The sequence below is a fragment of the Mustela nivalis genome (genome assembly GCF_964662115.1).
Source record: "Mustela nivalis genome assembly, chromosome: 2".
In the NCBI taxonomy this organism is placed as follows: Eukaryota; Metazoa; Chordata; class Mammalia; order Carnivora; family Mustelidae; genus Mustela; species Mustela nivalis.
In genome coordinates, this window is record NC_139021.1 from 131,534,683 (window position 1) to 131,542,312 (window position 7,630).

At 51.9% G+C, this 7,630-nt stretch overlaps 1 long non-coding RNA gene across 1 annotated transcript; it reads right to left on the reverse strand.

Moving 5' to 3' along the window:
- Positions 1-1,900: 1,900 nt before the first annotated feature.
- LOC309855240 lies at positions 1,901-7,028 on the reverse strand. Its single transcript, XR_014306695.1, has 3 exons — positions 6,671-7,028; positions 6,347-6,568; positions 1,901-3,640 (listed from the first exon to the last, which is right to left on the reverse strand). It is a non-coding gene; the product is annotated as an uncharacterized lncRNA (long non-coding RNA).
- Between the last annotated feature and the right edge of the window lie 602 nt (positions 7,029-7,630).

Sequence of the window (7,630 nt, forward strand, 5' to 3'; positions counted from 1 at the left end):
TTGACAGAGAGAGTGCACAGTAGACAGATAGGCAGGCAGAGAGAGAGAGAGGGAAGCAGGCTCCCTGCTGAGCAGAGAGCCTTATGTGGGGCTTGATCTCAGGACCCTGGGATCATGACCTGAGCCGAAGGCAGCGGCTTAACCCACTGAGCCACCCAGGCGCCCCTGCCTGTGACTTTAAATTCTCAGCTTTGGAGCAGAGCACTGCTGTCTCTACAAGGAGTGAAAGGTCTCCTTTATCCCTACAGGTTGATGAAATATATAGTAAGAGACATGATGGTAGTGATGTCATTGGCACTTTGTGGAGCTCTGGCTGGCTTTGCACCTTCTCTGCTTTATCTCACTTTTCAGGGGCTCATTTCCCTTATTTGTAAAATGAGAAAAAGAACAGTTAACGTGGATGCTCACCCAGGTCCGTTCTGATTCTTTTCTTCACGAATGAATCATCTTTTTCTCTCACTCCCTATCATCTTCTCCTTCCCATACAGGTATCAGGGCTGATCTTCCCCAGGACCCCAATGGATGGCACTCCCCAGAGTTGTACAGTACACAGCCTGTTCAGCTGAATAACCTAGCCTGTTTATAATCCACCTAAGTTGCTAGAATCCCGTCTCCTGAGTTTATGTGAAGAAGAAAAAATATATAGCCTCAACCAGATGAACTAGGAATGGCAACAAAATACACTTATCTGAGCCCCCTTTTTATTATTCCATAAATTGGGAAGGATGTTCCACTGTTGGTTTCTTTTTCCTGAGCCTTAATTAAACAAGCACTTGTTGACATTCCAGTCATTCATTTAACAAATATTTATTAAACACTTATAGTGGGTGAGGCACCACAGTAGGTGCTGGGGTACAGCCGAGACCAAGGTCCTTGTTCTCATGGAGCATGAGTTATAGTTCAGGGAAACAGAGAAGAAACAGGCAGACAAATAGGCAAGATAGTTCAAGAAGGTTGGGTACAGTGTAGACAATGACAGAGGGTCCTTGGCAGGCTGGTGTGAGGGGACAGCTTTAGACCATCATGAGGGAAGTCTTCTCCAGGGAGATGACATCTGAGAGGTCACCTGAATGACCAGCAGCCTGCCACATGGACATGGGTCTCTTCTCACTGGCTTGGCAGGAAAGGAGTGAGGCCACCTCACACTCTAAGCTTCTTTTCATCACTCCTTGCTTTTTCTCTACACCACTACTCCACTTCCCCTTCCTCCGAGACGGGATCCCCAGTGGCCCTCCATCTGGAGAATGGAGAAGTCTGCAAATGGAGACTCATATATCTTCATTCAGACTAAAGCTGCCCCTTCCTCCTTCCTCCTCTGACAATCCCAAGCAGAGAAGAGGGAATCTTTCAGGTCTTGCTGTGGGAGGATGTTTGGGGCAAGTCTCCCCTTGGAGCCAGCTGTCACATGGCTGTGCGAGGGGCACCTGGAAGAGAGGTCACTCATGCCTGCCTCGCTTTCTTAACGGCTGCCCTGCCTGGGATGATGGGAAAACCAGAACCACTAGTTCAGGCTGGTGAACAAGGATAGTGTTGTCTGCACTCTCTAAAGGAACGTGTGTAGGAGCACAGCAGCTAGAGGCGGAGGGCTGGAGTTCAAACCCCATCTCAGGCTCTTACCGGCTGGGTGACTTGGGGGAAAGGTACTTGACCGGCTCAGGGTCTCGGTTACATCATTTGTTATAAGAAGCAAGGAGTAATAGTACCCACCTCACATGGTGCTGGGAGGCTCCTGTGAGTTTATACCCATGGAGCCTGGAGCGGCGTTTGGTATGCAAGAGCACGTGTGTTCACCCTGATCTCATTTTTCAAGAGGATTATCTAGCCGCTGGCGAGTTTTCATCCATGTGTCAGAGACCTCTTTCCCAACTCTTGGTGCACGCATAAGAAACTTGACCTGGAAGAAGCAGAGCTGTACGCAGGTCAGAGGGAGTATCTGAATGTGTGTTTTTAGTATAGGGGAGGGGAACGGGGTGTGGGGGGGATATAAGTGGGGCGGGGCTGCCCTGGTTTTCTGCACCAGTGTTTTTAGCTTGAATATGTAGGTATCTACGTTTGCATCTCTAAGAGGCATTTCCTCACTCTGTCTATTGTGAAGGTTTCCATCCATCCACCTATCTGTCCATCCGTCCATCCATCTGTCCATCCACCCTTCTTCGGCACTTATTTTTGCTGAGTGTTGTGTTGGATTTACCAAAGTCAACCCTTTTCAGCTTGAGTTCCCCCAGAAAACAGAACCTGGAGCGAATCTTGTGTGCTTAATGGTGAGTGCAATGCCCAGGAAGCAAGAGTGACGGGACAGAAGTAGAGCAGGGTGGAAGGAATGCAACGCCTAGGCGACGGATTTCCAAGCTGGCCTCAGTGTCTCAGAGAAAGCGGCCATTTGCTCAGTTCTGAGGACCGTCCCTAGAAAGGTCCTGTGGAACCACTAGGTCCAGAACAAGCCACCACGTGGGGAGAAAGTACAAACGGTGTTTTGACTGGTTTCTCCCCGCCCCCCCATGTAAGTGCCGTGTCATTCCACACTGCATAGCTGTCCTCCCCCCAACACCCCCGGCAGCTGGCATGATGTCCACAGTGTCCAAGCACGGTTCTGCCACCAAGTGATTGTGTGCAACCCCAGGCACATGCCCTGAACCTCTGTTGTCCTCTCAGGCAAGAAGCCCTTGGAGGCTTGTTGTGTAGGGGTGTAGGAGGCAGGACACCCACTTTCAGGTGGGGCATGTGGCAGTGCTGGAAGCAACTGCTTTTGTCCTGTGTCTGCGTGGAGGGAAGGAGCATTCAGCCAGGGTCACAACACCAGACCGCAGCCTCTCGACCACCCACTAGCCCGGAGAAACAGGGTTCCCACCCACGAGTCTGTGGGGACGGCCTTGACCCGGCATGGTTTGAGGGCTTCAGGGAGGAATTTGCCCCAATGACACCTTCACCCCCGACTTTCCATTGCTCCTGAAAGGAGTTTTGAGTTAATTATCCTTGAATTTAGAATTGACCTCTATAAGACATTCTTCAAATTAAAAAAAACATTACGGAAAGACACATGATATTTACCATGTTCACCATTTTTAGGTGTGTGGCCCAGTGGTATTAAATACAATCACACTGGTGTGCAACCATCCCCGAGAACTTCTTGTCATCACAAACCGGAACCCCATAGCCATGACCCAGTGATTCCAGTTCCCCATCCTCCTGGCCCCTGACGACCACCCTTCTCCTTCCTGTCTCTCTGCATCTGATTATTCCTGGCACCGTACATGAAAACATGCAATATGAGTCCTTTTTGCAACTGGCTTAATTTCCCTTGGCATGACTTCTTCAAGGCTTGTCCATGTTGTTGCGTGTGTCAGGAAGTCTTTCGAGGCTGCATGGTGAGCCACTGTCTGACTACAGCACATTTTCTTTGTCTATTTATTTGTCCATCGATGGGCACTTGAGTTGCTTCTGCCTTTTGGCCGTTGTGATTGGTGCTGCTCTGAAGACGGGTGCACAAATATCTGTCAGAGTCTCTGCTCTCGTTTCTTTGGGGGTATGTACTCAGAAGTAGAATTGCTGGATCATACGGCAGTTCTATTTTTAACTTTTTGGGGAACCTCCATATTGTTTTCTATAGCGGCTGCACCATCTTATATTGTGTGGAACTTCCCTGTAATAGGAGGTTGTGGTGTGAATATAAGAGATCCCCCGAATGAGACACCCACCAGATGCACCGAATTTCCCTCTTTCCTTTTTACAGTTGCTCAGGGTTGCCAACTGGCTGTGAGGTACAGTCATTACCCCCTTTTATAGAAGAGCTTGTAGACCATCCGATTTTATGGCAGGCAGCCGCTGTTCTTGCGTACAGCCTCTACGCGCCCTCCTTTTGGGTTTTCCTTTGGGAAACCTCCTCCTCTCCCAGCATGTGCTGATCCAGTGGGGGCGGACCCTGCCCCAAAGATCCAGAGGTGAACCAGACATTCCATTTTCCCTGGACATGTTGATCAATTCAGCAGGGGTTCCATGACCCAAACTCGGCCAACAAGAGCCTGCGAGTATCTTCTGGAAACTTGCTAAGTGCTTGGGGAAGTGGACTTTGTTGTCAACTGGCGTTGCCAAACGGTTAGAAAGCGAGTCTTCAGCTGCTGATAGCTGTGTCTGCCACCTCTTGGAAAGACCATAATGGAGCTTGAAGCTAACTTGGAAACACAGAGCAAAGAGGTGGAAAGAGGGAGACTCCAGACCATGTCATTGGAGCACCTGGATCTAACTGTACCTGAAACTGTGAGATCTACTCCTGGACATTTCCATACGGAAGGCAAGATATCTCCTTACTAGCCTAGGCAATTGAGTTGAATTTCTCTCCTTGGCACCTGAAGGGAATCCCAGCTAATTGAGAGGTTAAGAAACTTGCTCAATGTGCCTCAGGCAGGCAATGGTAGTACTGAATACTTAGACCCCAAGGGGAGTTCTTGGCTTAGATCTGGATCCCAGCTCTGGGTCAGGACGAGCCCCTGTCTAACTCTCCTTCAGAACTCATGCTGTCAGAACTCATGGGACTCTTCAAAACTCCTTCAGAACTCATGGGTCAGCATGCTGTCAGGGCACAGCAGCCTGGGACAGCAGCCTGCCTAGAATTGCAAGAGCCAGCCCAGAGGTGAGGCCTGGTGGAAACTGAGCCCTTCTGGGAGCTGGCAAGTGACAGCCCTCAGACCAAATCCAGCTCTCCTGTTTTTGTAACAACCCACAAATTAAAAGGGAAAAACACCAAAACAAGAATATTCTGTGACACATGAAAATGTTATGATATTCAAATTTCCTCTTCCATAAATCCCATCTTCTTGGCTCAAAGCCACGACCATTCTCCAGCAAGTTGTCTCTGGCTGCTTTGGTTGTGCAGTGGCGAAGTCTAGCAATTGCGACCAAGATGACTACAATAGTTACTGTCCAGCCCTTTAAAGCAAAGGTTGCTGACATAACCTCAGCTCTCCCTGGCTCTCTTCCCAAACCACATGTCATGCCCCCTCCTGCTTCCTCTTCCTCCAGCTTTGGTCCTTAAAGGAGCAGGACCCCACAAAATCAGTGAACAGATGGAAAGTACTCAGCACAGCACCTGGCACATCATTAGTGCCCCTGAGTGGAAAAGCTGCTGTTGAGCGACCTGACTCAGCAGTTAAGGACGCACATCACGGCTGTGTGTCGTTTCCAACACTCACTCCCTTTGTGACCTTGGACAAGCTGTTACAGTATCTCTGGCCTCAGTGGCCTCCTGCAAGATCAGATCATAATAGTATCTATCCCAGGGTCCTAGTGAAGGTCAGATTAGTCATTCTGTGTAAAGTGTGCTTGGCACACAGGAAGTACTTGGTAAGATCCTAATCGTTTTTCCTATCGCTTAATCTCCCCGAAGGAGGCTGAGGTCTGCCTACTTCTGAACATGGCCCTGTTCTCACTCAGGGTCCCCCAGCAAGGCCAAGGCTGTGCCAGGAGCTAAGAGCCAGCCTCCAGACTTAGAGCATCGGTGCCTTGTCAGGTGGGGGCTTCGTGCTGGCCCTGGCAGAAGGCGGCCGAAGGTCTCACCAGCCAGGCGCTTACATGGGGTCTGAAGCCAGGAGATCCTGGGCTTGGTCCCCCTCCTGTGAAAGTGCGTGTGTATGTGCATGCGTGTGCAGCTGGAGGAGACGGGTTCATTTTGAGGAAAAGAAAGAGCATGTGGGCCCGGGGCAGGGTGAAGAGGGCAAGCTAGGGACAGCAACCTGGACAGTGAATATGGTCCCATCTCCTCTGCCCAAGTCTCTCAACCTCCTAGACCCTCAGAGGGGGATGGAGGAAAATCGGCAGGATCAAAGGGTCCTTGGGACTTCTGCCCAGGCTCAAGGCCATCCACAAATATGTTCTAGAAGTCGCGTAGGAGGGAGGATCTCTGTGACCTATTGCCTGGAGTCCCCAAGGCTCCAGGTTGGTCAAGACCTCAGTGGGAGTGTGCTGAGTAGCCGGGGCCTGGCTTTCTGACCTGTCCCTCATCTGACCCAACCCAGACCCCTCCCTATCCCCTCCCTGCAGTGTATAAGGGCCAGAGCCTAGCCCTGCCACTCCCCATGGGCATAAGTGTCCCCTCCATTACCTGGAGGGCAGAGTGGGGGGGGGCAAGAGGAACTTCCTGGACCATTTCAGCCTCTGTCCCTCCCCCAGCAGTTCTCACAGAGGTGACAGGAGAAAAATGGGTGCCGAATGGACACACACGCACACATACAAGCTCAGTGTAATGCAGTATATTCTCAGAGACACACGTGCATATATCTAATGACACACACACCCAGGCACACACCCTAGACAGATATGATCACACTCCCCACACATGCAGAGAGCTACATACCCTTGACTGTCACACACGCAGCCCCACTCCGACCTCCGCTCACACAGGCATGTCCTGCAGGCTCTTCCTGACCTGTTAGCGCGACTGTGCTTATCTGGGCCAGAGTAAGCTGATGTCAGCCTTCCGGAGTGACTGTGAGAACCGCGTCCAAGGGACATCACAGAGAGGCCACCAGAAGGTCAACAGGTTCTTACACACCATCTGGGCCAGTGGCTCCCATACCTGGAAGCACACCTTAAAATTAAAAATTCCCAAGCCCTGTTCCCACCCTAGACCTAGTGAAAGTAAATCTCAGGGAGAGGTGACCCAGGTAGGAGGGCTAACCTTGCATAGGCTTTCTGGGTGTTCTGAGGCTGGCTGGATTTAATCACCACTGGTCTAACTCAGCCTGTTGCTCTTGGCCAAATGGAGGCCAAGAGACAGAGAGTGACTTGTCCAAGGTCACACAGCAATGGCACAGGAGAACCAAGGCCAGAAGCCACATCTCCTGACGATCAGTCCCTGGGCTTCGGTTCCATGGAGATCCTGCCCCCTTTCCCACACCTCCTGCCCCTGAGTGCCCCTCCTGACTTTCATCTGAGCAAGGGGGTCCGCTGGCCCTCCTATTCTGCAGGGCCCGGAAGCACCAGGCTCTGCCCGTGGCAGGCAGTACCCTGGAGCAGGGGGCTCTCTCCAACCCACTTCTCCCACCATGTGCCCCCCGCCTCCGGGGCGGAGGCCCAGCTCAGGGAGGGCAGGGGCTGGGCTTTGTCACAATCCCACATGTTCACCACAATGGGCCGGGTCCCCACCCCACTCCTGGGGCAGGCCGGAAAGTGAAGTGCGCACACTGCCCAGACATCTGCACTTCGCACAGAGCCAAGACACACTACCCAGATGTTCGCAGAGCTAGAGGCTGGGTGTCAGGGGGGAGCAGACCCCTGGGTGGAGGTTGATGCTTATGTTGGAGAGGAGAGGGTGTATCTGGTGCAGAGTCAGGGTAATTTGGCCCAAGTTGGGGGTGGGGGTGCAGCCTCAGGATGGCAGTGTTCTCCCCCAAGCCCCCCACCCCCATGTGGTGTGCTAAGTGGGGCAGATGTGGCCTTTTCTGAATAGGAACCAGACCCTAGGGGCAGCAGCCAGGGGGCATAAATATAACACTAGCTGACTTATCACGAGCACCCGCCATCTGAGCTCTGCCCCAGCATCTCATTTAGCCCTGGCAGTGATGCTGTGGGTGGAGCACACTTACTGTCCCCTCCTCTGGGCAGCTACACAGGGAGGTCACATCACTGGCCCAGGCTC